Source organism: Diceros bicornis, chromosome X (assembly GCF_020826845.1).
Source record: "Diceros bicornis minor isolate mBicDic1 chromosome X, mDicBic1.mat.cur, whole genome shotgun sequence".
Lineage (NCBI taxonomy): Eukaryota > Metazoa > Chordata > Mammalia > Perissodactyla > Rhinocerotidae > Diceros > Diceros bicornis.
The window spans coordinates 50,735,159-50,749,931 of NC_080781.1; the positions used below are offsets into that span (position 1 = coordinate 50,735,159).

The following is a 14,773-nucleotide window of genomic DNA, read 5'->3' on the forward strand; positions in this document are numbered from 1 at the left end:
GAAAAGAGAACCCTGTGCACTGTTGGTATGAATGTAAATTGCTACAGCCACTATGGAAAAAATATGGAATTTTCTCAAAAAAATAAAAACAGAAATACTATATAAATGAACAATTCCACTTCTGGTTGTATATCCAAAGGAATTGAAATCACTATTCTGAAGAGATATCTGCACCCCCATGACCATTTCAGCATTATTCACAAACTGAGGACATGGACACAATCCATGTGTCCATCAATGGAGAAATAGATAAAGAAAATGTGAAATATATGTATATATACATGAAATATACAATGGAATATTATTTAGCCATGCAAGAGATTGAAATCCTGCATTTTATAACAACATGGATGGACCTTGAGGCATTACACTAAGTGATATAAGTCAGAGAGAGAAAGACAAATACTATATATTTTCACTCATGTGTGAAATCTAAAAAAGCCCAATTCAAAGGAATGGAGATGAGAAAGGTGTTTGCCAGGGCCTCGGGGGTGGGGGAAATGGGGAGATGTGAGTCAAAGTGCACAAATTTCTAGCTGTAAAATGAGTAAGTTCTGGGGATCTAATGTACAGCATGGTGACCATAATTAACAATACTATATTATATACTTGAAAGTTGTTAAGAGAGTAGATCTTAAAAGTGATTGCTAGATAAAACAAGTTAATTATGTGAGGGAGTGGAGGTGCTAACTCACCATATTGTGGTAATCCTTTCACAAATCATTATCTTGAACACCTAAAACTTACATATGTTATATGTCACTAATATTTCAAGAAATCTAAAAAAAAAATCTCTCAAAGTAAAACCCTTGACCAGATGACTGCACTGGTGAATTCTACCAAACATACAAAGAAGTATTAAAACAAGCCTTCTTAAACTGTCAAATATTGAAAAAGAGGGAACACTTCCAAACTCATTTTATGAGACCAGCATTACCCTGATACCAACAGTGGATGAGGACACTAAAAGAAAATAAAATTACAGACCATTACCGCTGATGAACATAGATGCAAAAATCCTCAACAAAATACTAACAAACTGAATTCAACAGTGTATTAAAAGAATTATACACTACGACACAGTGAAATTTATTCCTGATATACAAGGGCAGTTCAACATTCAAAAATCAATCAATGTAATATGCCACATCAAGAAAATGAAGGGGAAAACAACATGACCATCTCAATTGATGCAGAAAAACCATTTGACATAATTCAACACCCTTTCATGATAAAACACTCAACAAACAAGAAATAGGAGGAAAGTGCCTCAACATAACAAAAGCCATATATGAAAAACACACAGCAAACATAATACTCAGTGGTGGAAGACCGAAAGCTTTTCCTCTAAGAGCAGGAACAAGGCAAGGATGCCCACTTTCACCACTTCTATTCAACACAGTAATGAAAGTTCAAGTCAGAACCATCAGGCAATAAAAATAAATAAATAAAAGGCATCCAAATTGGAAAGAAAGAAGTAAAAGGGTCTCTGTTTGAAGATGATATCATCTCATATGTAGAAAATCCAAAAGACTCCACAAAAAAGCCGTTTGATCTAACAGATGAATTCAGGAAAGTAGCAGGATACAAAGTCAATACACAAAAATCAGTTGCATTTCTATACGTGAACCATGAGCTCTCTGAAAAGGAAATTACAAAAACAATTCATTTATCATAGTATCAGAAAGAATAACATGCTTAGGAATTAACTTAACCAAGGAGGTGAAAGGCTTGCACCATAAAAACTACAAAACATTTCAGAAAGAAATTAAAGAAGACATACATAAATGGACACACATCCCATGTTCATGGATTGGAAGGCTTAAATTGTTAAAGTGTCAACATTACCCAAAGCAGTCTACAGATTCAATGTAATCCCAATCCAAATCCTAATTATGTTTTTTGCAAAAATAGAAAAACCCATCCTAAAATTCACATGCAATCTCAAGGGACTCAGAGTAGCCAAAACAATCCTGAAAATGAAGAACAAAACCGGAGGACTCACACTTCCTGATTTCAAAACTTACTACAAAGCTACAGTAATCAACAGTATGGTATTGGCATAAAGACAGACATAGAGACCATTGGCATAGAACAGCGAGTCCAGAAACAAACTCTCACATATACAGTCAAGTGATTTTTGACATGGGTGCCAAGACCATGCAATGGAGAAAGATTTCTTTTCAACAAATGGTGCTGGGAAAACTGGATATCTGCATGCAGAAGAATGAAGTTGGACCCACATTCAACACCACATACAAAAATTAACTCAAGGGCGTAAATGTAAGACCTAAAATAAGAAAACTCAGAAGAAAACATAGCACAAAATCTTCACAACACCAGACTTGGCAATGATTTCTTGGATATGACACCAAAGGAACAGGTAACGAAAGAAAAACAATGGACTAATTGGACTCCACGAAAATTTTACAAGTTGGTACATCAAGAGGCACTGTCCACAGAGTAAAAATGCAACCCAAGAGTGGGAGAAAATATTTGCAAATCATATATCTGACAAGAGACTGATATCCGGAATATACAGAGAAGTCCTAAAACTAAACAACTAAAAACAAGCCAATTCAAATGTGGGCAAAGGACTTGAAGAGACAGTTCTCCAAAGAAGACTTACGAGTGGCATATAAGCACATGAAAAGACGCTCAACACCACTAATCATTAGCGAAATGCAAATCAAAACCACAATGAGACACCACCTCACACCCACTAAAATGAGGGCTATAGAAAAGACAGAAAACAACAAGCATTGGCCAGGATGCGGCAAAATTGGAACCCTTGTACACTATTGATAGGAACGTAAAATGGTGCAGCCGCTATGGAAAACAGTATGGATGTTCCTCAAAAAATTGAACATAGAATTATCACGTGAACCAGCAATTCCACTTCTGGATATACACCGAAGAGATCTGAAAGCAGAGCCCTTGAAGAGATATTTGTACACCCATGTTCCTAGCAGTATTGTTCACAGTAGCTAAAACGTGGAAGCCACCGCAGTGTCCACTGACGCATGAATGGATACACAACATGTAGTATATCCATACAATTCAATATTATTCAGCATTAAAAAGGAAGCAAATTCTGCAATATGCTACACATGGATTAACCTTGGGGACATTATGCTAACAGAAATAAGCCAGTCACAAAAAGATAAATACTGTATGACTCCACTAACACGAGGAACTGAGAGCAGTCAAAATCATAGAGATGGAAAGTGTATTGGTGGCTGCCAAGAGCTGGGGGAAGGGGAGAAGGGAGAGTTATTGTTTAATAAGTATAGAGTTTCAGATTTACAAGAGTTATGGGGATGAATGGTGGTGATGACTATACAACAGCACAAATGTATTTAACACCACTGAAGTGTACACTTAAAAATTGTTAAGATGGCACACTTTTTGTTATGTGTATATATATATATTTTTTAATTTTATTTATTTATTTATTTTTCCCACAAAGCCCTGGCAGATAGTTATATGTCATAGGTGCAGATCCTTCTAGTTGCTGTATGTGGGATGGGGCCTCAGCATTGCCGGAGAAGCAGTGCATCAGTGCGCGCCAAGGATCTGAACCCAGGTCACCAGCAGCGGAGTGTACGCACTTAACCGCTAAGCCACGGAGTTGGCCCTGTTATGTATATTTTAACTCAATATACAAAAAGGAGGAAAAAAAAGAAATTATCTATCAAGCCACTACAAGACACAGTGGATCCTTAAATATATATTGCTAAGTGAAAGAAGCCAACCGGAAAAGGCTATATACTCTATTCCATAGTTTTCATATATTCCAATTACACAACATTCTAGAAAAAGCAAAACTATAGAAACAGTATAAAGATCGGTGTTGCGAGGAGTTGGAGGGCAAGGGATGAAGAGGCACTGCACAGAGACTTTTGGGGCAATACAACTCTTCTGTAGCATACTGTCATGGTGGATACATGAGATTATGCATTTGTCAAAATGCAAGTACATGACAGCGAGACAGTGAACCTTAATGTAAACTACGGACTTAGTTATGAACACTGTATCAGCATCAGCTCCTCACTTGTAAGGAATGAACCACACTGACACAGGTGGTCATGTAAGATGTTAACAGTAGGGGAAACTGCAGGGGAGGAGGGAGAAATGATCTTCACTATCTGCTGAATTTCTCTGTCCATCTGAAACTTTCCTAAAGAACAATCTATGAATTAAAAAATAATCAATAGAAGGTAGGGAGTGGGTAGAAATATGGATGAAACAAGAATATCAGAATATTGATAAATGTTGAAGCTGGGTATAGGGACATGGGTAGCTATCACACTTTTCTGTTTAAATTGTGTATGTTCAAGGTTTTCCACAATAAAACATTTTTAAAGCTCCAGATTAAATCCAGATTATATGCACAAAGAATCAAAGAATGTGAAGAACAAAGATATTTTTGAAGCAAGTACTCAAGGGGCACACTGCGTACTGGATAGAGTGAATGTCCTGGTTCCACCAGGAAGGTTCGGAGCTCAGTGAGCAAGGCAGGCGACAGCACAGTCAGGGAAGTGACAGATAATGAACACGGAAAATGTTCGCCCTCACTGGTCACAGAAATGTCAACGATGGGCCCTGATAGGACTGTCCTAGGATTTACAACATCGTGACACCCACAGTTAGAGCAGGCTCAGGGACAGAGCACCATGTCCTGTGAGAATGGCAATCAGCACCAGCTTTCTAGAGGGCAAACCTCCCAAACCCTGGAACCTGCAGGCCACTGGCCCGACTACTCTGTTGTACGGAATCTGTCCAAAAACAAAGGAATTGGGTAAAGATTATGGACTGAATAAACACATGTAGAGCCCCTTCGACATAAAATCCCTAAGAAATGACCCAAAGATTCCTTCATTGATGAACAAATTCATAATAGCCCTGGGAACCATCAAGAAAGCCGACATTTTGAGGAAGACATCAAAGAGAGACAGCAGCTGGTGACCAGGGATCCCAGTGGGCAGCTCCGTGTGGGCCATGGAGACCAAGCTAGGGCACACTCTCTCCCTCCCCCTCCTACCCCTGCTGCTCACCTAACACCTCCTGCATCGCCCCTCCACTCCCAGCCACTGCCCACCTCACACTCCAGGAATACAGGAACAGAGGTACAAGGCACCCTTTCGACCAGCACATCTGTCCTCTTGCTCTCTGCACCTCCCCAGGCAGCAGAGCCCAGCCCTGCACATCCTCAGGGCCCAGCACACTCCTCCTGAGCCCTCAGGCTCCTCATCTCCATCCAGTCCTCCCTGCAGCACAGACACCTGCTAGCTCATCTCCACCTTACAAACAAAACTCTCCCCAGGACCCATTATCCCTTTTGTCCACTTTTCCGACTAGCCTTCATGGCTAAACCTCTTAAGTAAAGTGCCTCATCCCTACTGCCCTCCCATGGCCCCCCTTCACCCACTCTAAACCCAGCTTCATTCCCACCCTCTCAAGGAGACTGAGGTCACCAGTGATCCCATGGGGCCGAGTCCAGCCATCTTTTCTCCATTCTGATCAGAGCTGTATCCGACCCAGCTGAGCACCCCTCCTTTCTGCAATACCCTTTTCCCCTCGTGGCTCCTGCGACTGCATGCTCCACCGTTTCAGTCCCCTTTCCTGGACTCTCTTCAACTGAATCTCTGCAAACACTGCCTGCTCCTAGGCTAGGCCATGGTCCCTTCTACAGCTACAGTGTCTCCAGGAAACCTCATTCAATTCCACGGTTTTAAACATCTCTGACCTCATCCTGACTCTGCAGACACACCAATGCAACTTTAAGAGGTTAGGTGCTAGCTCCCCAGCATCAGCACCTAAGGAGTATCTCAGACTCGGTTCCTCTCAAAATTTTACTGTCATATGAGTTCCAAAATAGCATCAAATATTTCCAAAAAGGAGGAAAAATTTGGATACAATAAACAGTGGTCAACAAAGTAACCAATAAAACATATACTTACATCCAATCATGGTTGCTTGATGGGGAAAATAAGAACACAGAACTAAGATCAGACAGTCTCAAGCTGGGGAGTGAAAGGTGAGGAGTTGGGAGTGTAGAACACAGGAACTGATAAACTCTAAGCATTTACAGAAAGAAAGGCAGAAATGGTTGTTCCTAAAAGCTGAAAGACACCCACTAGAAGAATAGAAAAATCATGAGACAGACTAAAAATTAAAAATTAAATTAAATGGTAGACTAAAATTCCAATTTATCAATAATGGCAATTGTAAATGAATTAAATTCTCTATAAAAAGATGAAGGATCTCACGTTGAGTTAAAATATTGTTATAAAATAAAGCAATATAATATGGTTGAAAATATGGAGATAAAGAAATAAGACACTAAACGGGACAAAAAGGGGTTTTCTGTGTGGATAACTGTCAGGAACAGTTATGCACTTAACAATATGGTCTTGAAACATAAAGCAAAACTGGACAAACAAGAAGACACAGGCACCTCCATAACCACAGGGAAACCTACCTTACCTCTCTTAGAAATGCACAGGCCAAGTGATACAGTAAGTTAGGAAACAGATCTGCTGATGAACACAAAAAAGCTAGATCTAGCCTCAGCCTGAGGGACAGCAATGTAAGCAACTAGTGGAGAGGATACATTCTCCTCAAACCACAATGAAACAGTCACCACAATGGACTGTGTGCTAAGCCACAATGAAATCTCTAAAGAGGCCAAAAAGCAGAAATCTAAAAGTGACCATATTACTGGACCTTACAGCAATAAAAGTAAAAAATAACATAATATTGGCTCCCCTCCCCCAACCTATCCACTTGAAAATCTGTCCACATCCTTCTAAATCTCTCAGGTTAAAGAGGGAATCCAGACAGACAGGACAAACTCTTTAGAAATGAACAGCAATGAGAGCAGCATGGGACAAATCCATGGGGTGGAGACAAAGGAACAGAAGAAGGGACACAGCCTCCACTGCAGGTATCAGGGAATATCAACTGTACACGAAGAAGCAGAGCACTTCCCTCCAGGAGCCAAAACAACACCAAAATAAAACCAAAGACAGCAGAAAGAAGTGAGGACTCACAAGGCAGGAACAACAACGTAGACCTGAGCAATGGAGTCAAGGTCTGGCTGTCTGGAAAGAACTGTAACAGTGAGAAACCTTGCGCAGTCTGACAAAGAGGAACAGACAAAGGCACCAAACTGTACCGTCAGGTACGACAAACTACAGAAACAGCTTTAACGTGATAGGAGATCATAGCAGATAACACTGACCAGGACGTCAGCGGTCCTCAACTGGAGCTGTCCTTCCCCCAGGTTGCACCTGGTAACACGCAGGATGGGTTTTGTTTCTTGCTTTGTGTTGTCTTAACCGTTGTCACCCCAGGGGTCCCGGAGATTCCAAACAGCCTGTCACATAGAGCCGTTTCCCACCTGAAATGTTACTGACATCTGGGAAGACAGCACTGATCCAGATTAAATGAACAATGTGGTAGGGCAATGTTGTCCATGGATGCATAACAGGGAAAATATGGTATCCTTAATATGTAAGGAATATCAAGAAACCAATGTTTACAAGTACTAAACTGTAAAAGAGCAGGAAAATCAGAAACATAGCCAATAAACACACCAAAAATATATCCAACCTATTTGTACAGGTACAGAAATATGTATGTAAAGCACAGGAAACAGTCTAGGAAATTACACACTAAATTTTACTACCAAAAAGGAATAAAAGAGTTGGCAGGTAGGTGAGAAATAGGAGTTTTTACCACTTCTTAGCTTATGGTATTTCTATAGAGTTTTAATTTTTCCAAAAGAGAATGTATTCTACTCAAACATATGTTTTAAATTTTAAAGAAATTATTAAAATGTTCAAAATGACTTCAGTTCAAGGATATTCATTAAAACATGAATGAAAAGAACCTCCCCATGACTTTAGAGTCTCCTATAACTTTTCTAATAGTTTACTATGTCGATTTTATTTCACATTTAGATCTTAACTCACTGGAATTTACATTTGTGTGATGGATGCAACAGAAGCCAACTTTCTCCTGCTCAAGTGGGAAACCAACCGTCCAGGCACCGTTCATTGGGTAGGTCCCGCTATCCCAGCTGACCTACAATGCTTCCTTTCCCACTGGCTAAACCCCGACAGCTACCACTGCCACTCCAGTGCCATAGAGGGAGCGGGGTAAGCTCTGCAACCTGGCCTCCCTGTCTGCAAGGGACGGCTACCACCAAAGCCTTCTCCCAAGACAGCAGCAGGCATGCTGCACACAGAAGTGCTCAGGGGTCATCCGTTGCAGAGCAGGAAACTCCTCATGATGAGCAGGCAGTGGGGGAGCCCAAAGTCCCGGGACTGACCTCGGCTGGGGGCAGCAGGCTGCTCAGACAGGGAGCCCCCTCCCTTCAGCTCATCCGGCTCCTCCGGCAGCGTGTGCACCTGGCTCTCAGCGGCTGCCTTTCTTCAGCTCGCCGTTCTATCCACCTGCTGCCACAGGCGGCACCCGTGCTCCTATTCCCCCGGGAGCAGAAGCAGTAGGAGTGCAGTGAGTCGAGAAGTTCTTCGGCCCACAGCGCTGACAGGATGACCCCACTGAGGGAAATAGGGCCTGTGTCGCTGTGCTCACCCTGCACAGCTTCTGCGGCTGGCTTCGGGGTGACGTCTGTTGGAGGGTGGAGGGGCTCTGGGAGAGTTTCTGAAGTGTCATTGTGAATGATGAACTTGGGGGCTCTGGGCCAAGCCCTCGTCAGGCCCCAGGCTGGTCCTGCCGCAGCTGGGCTCCACTTCTCTCTTCAGCCTCCTTCACTCGACTGGCTCTCGGGGGACAGATGGCCTCTCTCAAGTGTGTGCTGAGGAGAAACTGTAAGAAGGAAGCCAGCCAATAAATCTGCACGCTCCAGAACCTGGGGGGTAAAGTCACCCACGGAAATGACACTCTTACCCAGCAGGCCCTGGCAGGGAAGAGGGGGGTCTCATTGCCAGCATCTACAGCAGACGTGTTTGCGTCTCCCCGGCTGCTTGACGCTGTGGAGGCCACACTGTCTCCCAGAGTTGCTTCCAGAGACTCTGCGCCCGCTCCTGACTGGCGGCTTCCTAGGAAGCCCTGGGTGCGGGTTCACCCTGCAGAGTGGCTCGCTTCAACTTGCGGGACCCTGGCTAGGCCCTCAGGTTTTCCCTCGAGGACCATGATGAACCTCCATCTCCTTTCCCAACTGCCTCACTCGCGTGTCCCTCAGGCCCCCGGTGGCCTTCCTGTTGTCCTTTCTCCTGGGGTAGCCATGGCCTTCAGCCCCCCCATCTCAGTCAGTTGGAAGATGGAGGGCATGGCTGTGGGCTTGAGCATGTAATACTGACCCTCCAGCCTTTCCAAGAGCTTTTTTTTGTGAACTGTTCACTACAGACGAAAGAACGCTTAGTGGGGTCCAGTAATCCCTGTGAACAGCTTTCAAAAACTGGACCACACGTTTTGAGCCCTTTATGGGGAGCCTGCTAGGATAAATGAAAAAGTAAATAGAAAGAAAGGGTTAAATGTCTCCCCATAAAATGATCAACTATAAAAGCAAAACAAGTGTTTTTCTGAACACCCAAACTTGTAGCGATTTTGCCAATTTAAACCTTTAGTAAAGATTTAAGGAACACCTTCTGCTTGCAAGTTATTAGTGGAATAGAAAGATGAAAGACCCACTGTCTACCTTAAGGAGCTGACCGTCTGTAGGGCAGAGAAGGAAGGAAGTTGAGGACCTTCTCCCAGGCTGTGGTAAGTGCCCTGTAGGGACACAGACGCTCAAGCAGATAGCACAGGATGGCATCAAGACAACAGGAAAGGCTTCAGGAAGCCCTGGAAATAGTTCCTAGAAGCTCACGGATGCCCAACCCTCCTGCTGTCCCTGGGATTAAGGACTTTGGGTGCTAAAGTGGGGAGGGTTGGTCCCCCTATTTCAAAGCCAGGCCAGATGTCAGCCAGCAGAGCCTCCCAGGCACTCAGCAGGGTGCCTGGTCCCAGCTCTGCTCAAGCAGCTGAGGATGTGAGACCACCACCAAAAGGAAGTAAGGCCCAAGAGCTGTGGTTCTGTGTTCCTCCTGTCCTCCCACTACCAGGAGGAAAGCCGCTCCCTGTACAAAGCAACCAGCCCCTGCAAGGTACTGACCAAGACACTTCAAGATCTTTTCTCCTCATTAAGGTAAATTCTCTATTTAGACCAAACCGTGCACATGGGGTTGTGGGGAGTGTCTCTCCTGAGGGCTTTCTGCTCCACCTGAGGTCATCTAACCCCCAAGGCAGCTGTGGACCAGACCAGGTGGATACTAGCTCCTCAGGGAGTTCCAAGCAATATGATCTTCTAACCTTTCTCAATGCTTTGTGACTAGTTACCAAAGGACCCCCACATCCTTTGCCCCCAGACCACGGTAGACCACGACACGTGCCAAGAACAACCTTCTCTGCAGTGCTTTTCCTCATTCTCAAAAACAGTACAAAACTTTTGGGACATAGGCTCTAAAGGCAACTGTCAAGAAAGCCTGGTGGCTGACCTCTGAAACAAGCTCATGTTACTAGTTCTTTGGATAGATTGTAACAACTTCTGACTTAGAACAAACCACTGTAAACTTTCAATAAGACTACAGACAATAAGCAGCATTCAGGTCTTTGAAAATTCAATAACAACCTGCAATGTGAATCTAAAGGATCTGCCAGGGAGTTTTCAAAGTAGAATGTCTTCAGTGCACTGTTCTGGGACCTCCAGTGCAAAGTCCGCAGGAAAGGACTCACTGAACTGGCTGAATTCCAGAAGCCCTCATGAAGGGAGCCAGGGCAGGGGGAAGGGAAACAGCTCACCCCGCTGTGGGAGCCCATGGAAGAGGTGGAGAGGGGAGCCCCTTCCCCGAGTCCCTAGGGTAAGCCACCTGATGAGGAGTGGGTCGTGGCCTGCCCACCCAGGATGTTGTCAGATGCAGAGTCTGAGTCTACAGGGTCAGCCTCCCTATGAGGAGTGGACTGTGCCCTGCTCCACTCAGGATGCTGTCACATGTCCAGTCTGCAGGGTCAGCCTCCCCGTGAGGAGTGGGCCTCACCCTGCTCCACCCAGTATGCTGTCAGATGCCCAGTCTGCAGGGTCAGCCTCCCCGTGAGGAGTTGGGCCTCACCCTCCTCCACCCAGGATGCTGTCAGATGCAGAATCCGAAGTGTAAGTCTCCCCATGAGGAGTGGGCTGCACCCTGCTCCACCCAGGATGCTGTCAGAGTCCAAGTACACAGGGTCAGCCTCCCCATGAGGAGGGGGCCTTGCCCTGCTCTGCCAAGGATGCCGTCAGACACCTCTCCTGGACTCACCTCCACGCACAGAGCCACTTGTCCCTGCGCTGCCAGGACTCTTCCAGCAACAGAGCGTCTAGGAGCTGTATCCATCCAGCAGGTACAAGCTGCATTTGCTCGGCCGCATTCCTGATCGAAGAGATCAAGGCAGGCTCCCTGCCATCAAAAGAGCAGAAAAGTCACAGCAAATGCAAGAAGATAGTGACCTAAGGAACAGCGTTTCCAGAATACGCTGTTTCTTGACGTTATTGGCCCCAGCCAGAATCAACGGAGAGCAGGGTGGCCGCGAGGTGTGGGTGAGAGTGTGGTGGAGGCCATAAGGTGGATGTCGGTGGTTGTGGGGTGGCCGTGGTGCCCTGAGGTGCCCAGAGCAGAGATGGTGGTCCAGACCAAGGCAACACAGTACCCAGCACTGACTCACCCGCTGGACCAGCCCCGAGGCCCCGAGCACAAAGTGCTGCTCACCTCAGGTTGGACCATGTGGGGGGCTCACCCAGTGGCAGCGGCCGGTTACCTGTGGAAGGAGACGGCAGGTTCTCCTCATTGCCCAGCCGGTGGGAGCAGTTCACAGCTGAACAGCGATCACCATCCCGGGCCTCAGGCGGTTGCACTTGCCAGGCTCTGGTCCCCTCTTCACGAGCCCCAAGCGGGACCACCACGAGGGTAGAGCTCTGGGTGACACTCTGTGGGACGTGGAGCTGGTCCCTGCGGCCCACAGGACAGCAAGATGGCAGTGCGTGCCCGCCCATCCTCCATAAAGCAAGATGGCGGCACCCATGGGCCTGGGCAAAAATGGTGCTGCCGTGCCAGCCCCGGGTTTGAGCTGCCCAAACACATCTGTTCCACTGCCCCATGGGTCACTGCGGCAGTGTTCAGAACGAATGACCCAGACTGCAGGGTACCCGAGAGTGTGTCCCGCACCTCTGCGTGGGGTCCCGCCCTATGCCAAGATGGCGACCGATGCACTTCCGCCCGCACTTCCGGCCCCGCCCACATTGCTCGGTGAGATTGGGCTCGGCGTCTGCCTGTCGGGTCGCACTCATTCACCCGGGCAGCAGAAAGACGGATGCGGGTGAGGGTTCGCCCACACGGGCCGCCTGGGAGGCTGTGCTCACCTGGGTCATCAGCCGCCAGTACTCGTAGGCATGGTTGGGTGCGGGGGCCGCGGAGTGGAGCGGGGGTCCTCAGGCCAAGTGGGCGGGGGTGGCATCCGTGGTGACACTGGCGTGTCTGACAGCCCAGTCCCTGTGGGTCTGGATGCTTTTCCTGTCCGGCTGCTGGGGCGGGAGGGGCAGCGGGGCGTCGGGGAGGGGAGGCAGGGACACAGAGGAGGCAGGATGTGGTGGGGATTTTTCTTTCTAACATGACTCTGTAAGTCCTTTTAGGGCTGACTAATGGACCAGCCTCCCCTGGCCCCTGGGATTCTTACAGATTTGGCCTTCCTTGCTCAAGGGTTAGGCAGTTCCTGGTTGTTTTTGTAGTCATTCACTCATTAAGCTACATTACTTATTGCATGCAAGGTTTGTGTCATACATTGTTCTAGACCCTGAGTCCAGAGAAGTGAACAAAACACAAAAAGCATGCCCCAGGTGACATTCTAGATGTGACACCAATGGTGTGGCTCATGTGGGAGAGTGATGTGTGCCAGGCTGCAGTGGGGTGGAGTTGTAGCCAGGAGGGCCAGGAAAGGTCTCACTGCAGAGGTAGGTTTTGAACAAGGCCCAAAAGCAGTGCAGGAGGAAGGGCAAGTGGGCTGCTGTGGGAGCAGCAAGGAGGCCAGTGTGGCCAGGGTACAGCCGGGGAGGGCAGCAGGAGCTGAAGGCAGAGTGGTGACTTGGGCCCGTTCATGGGGCCTTGTTGGTCACAGTGAGGACTTGGGCATTTGTTTTTTCTGAATGAGATAGTGACCCTTTGGAAAGTTTTCAGAGGAGGAGTAACATGGCCAGGCGTATGTTTAGCAGACTTGATGTGGCTGCTCTGTTGAGAATATACCACAGAGGGGCCAGGGCAGAAGCAAGGAGACCAGTTAGTAGGCTGTTGCAATAAGCCAGGAAAGGGGCGTTGGAGGCTTAGTTCAGGGTGGAGAGAGGAGGTTGAATTCTGGGTATGTTTGGAGGTCGAGACAGTAGGACCGTGTACAGATGGGAAGTGGTGAGGGGTGGGGCTGGGGAGGGAGCAATTGAAGTCGGTGCTGAGTTTATGGCCTGAGCTAAGAAATAAGAGACTCAGCTAGGGAGACTAGGGGAGGTCCTGCTTGGTGGTGAGCTGTTGGGAGTTTGGTTTTGGCTGAGTTGACTGTGAGATTTATGTTTTGTCTGTGAATCTTTTCCACAAGGGGATAGCAGAGAATGGCCGCCTGGAATCCATCATATCAAGTCCCTGTGCTCCTCCCAGGCTCTCTCCTGGCACAGACATCCTATGAGAAGGCGTTGGAGTGGAGGTTCCTCTGTGCAAACTTTCTTGGGTGTTCTGGCCTGTTGGCACTGCCCCTCCCTGGGTTTGTCACTTTGAAAAGATTTACTCACTTAGTTGAGCCTCAGGTTTTCAAAAGATGAAGTTTATGTAATCAGTGGGCATGAAAAGCAGTATAAAATATTTCCCAAGAGGCAAGAAATAGGTAAATTTCAGAAAAAAATAAAAGATTCTAGTATTACATTGAATGTGTTAAAAATTCTTGTTTCTCTTTCTGCCTCCCCTGAGCGTGTGTAGTCATATTCTGAGGTCTGTTCTTTTCTTTGGGATGGGGGGTTTTCAAATGGAATTCCAGGGCTTACACTTGAACAGCAAAAGTGTTAAGTATGATTAATTGTTCATAAAACAGTGTCTTGCCATGGAAATAACAATTAATTAACATTATTTTCTGAAAGTAATAAATACATGTGGCTTTTCTTGTTGAACTAAAAAAATGCTTTACAACTTTCTTCCCTCCTTTCCACATAAACCATAGGTTTGTGTGAGTTTGATGGATTCTTCAAACACTGGGTTGTGCCATTTACAAGATCACTGTGGTCCAAAGCAACGTGACTGGGAGCAGAGGCCTGGGGTCAGGGTCTCTAAGATAAGCCCCCCTTGAGCCTGCACAGGGAAGCGCTTGAGGGCCCAGATGTTCTTCTTGGGTGTCGTCCCTGCTCATACCCACTGCAGAATGAGCCTTTCTGCTGAGAGAAGCTACAGAGCCCTGCAAAGCTGGGAAGGCACCTGCACAGGGGTTCGGGGTTGCTGCCCTTCCTGAGGTCGTCCCTGTGCTCCCCTTGGGCCTGTGTCTACACGTAGGGTGGAGTTTTGCACCCACAGTGCAGGTACACGCAGACTGTAATTTGTGCACATTGAGAAAGTCTGTGAAAGTCAGGAGTTCTGTGTTTGGATTACGGTTTATGAATTTAGGGTTCATTTGAGTCACAACCTTAAACTGCATCCTTCTGACAGTCTCCTCACTTGTGAGAGTGGAAGCTGAGAGACGCAGCCCTTCTCTTCCTCCCCATGCA

The 14,773-nt window shown here is 46.5% G+C and overlaps 1 long non-coding RNA gene across 14 annotated transcripts in view; it reads right to left on the reverse strand.

Moving 5' to 3' along the window:
- LOC131401054 (uncharacterized) overlaps nt 1–12,254 on the reverse strand; it is a 67,783-nt gene extending 55,529 nt beyond the window's left edge. For 11 of the 14 annotated variants that reach the window (XR_009217525.1, XR_009217524.1, XR_009217522.1 and 8 more), the window contains exons 1-2: nt 11,307–12,254; nt 8,339–9,467 (exon numbers count right to left, since the gene is read on the reverse strand). This is a non-coding gene — a long non-coding RNA (uncharacterized LOC131401054). The remainder of the gene's footprint in view (nt 1–8,338; nt 9,468–11,306) is intronic. The other 3 variants (XR_009217518.1, XR_009217520.1, XR_009217517.1) reach the window with 3 other exon arrangements.
- Between the last annotated feature and the right edge of the window lie 2,519 nt (nt 12,255–14,773).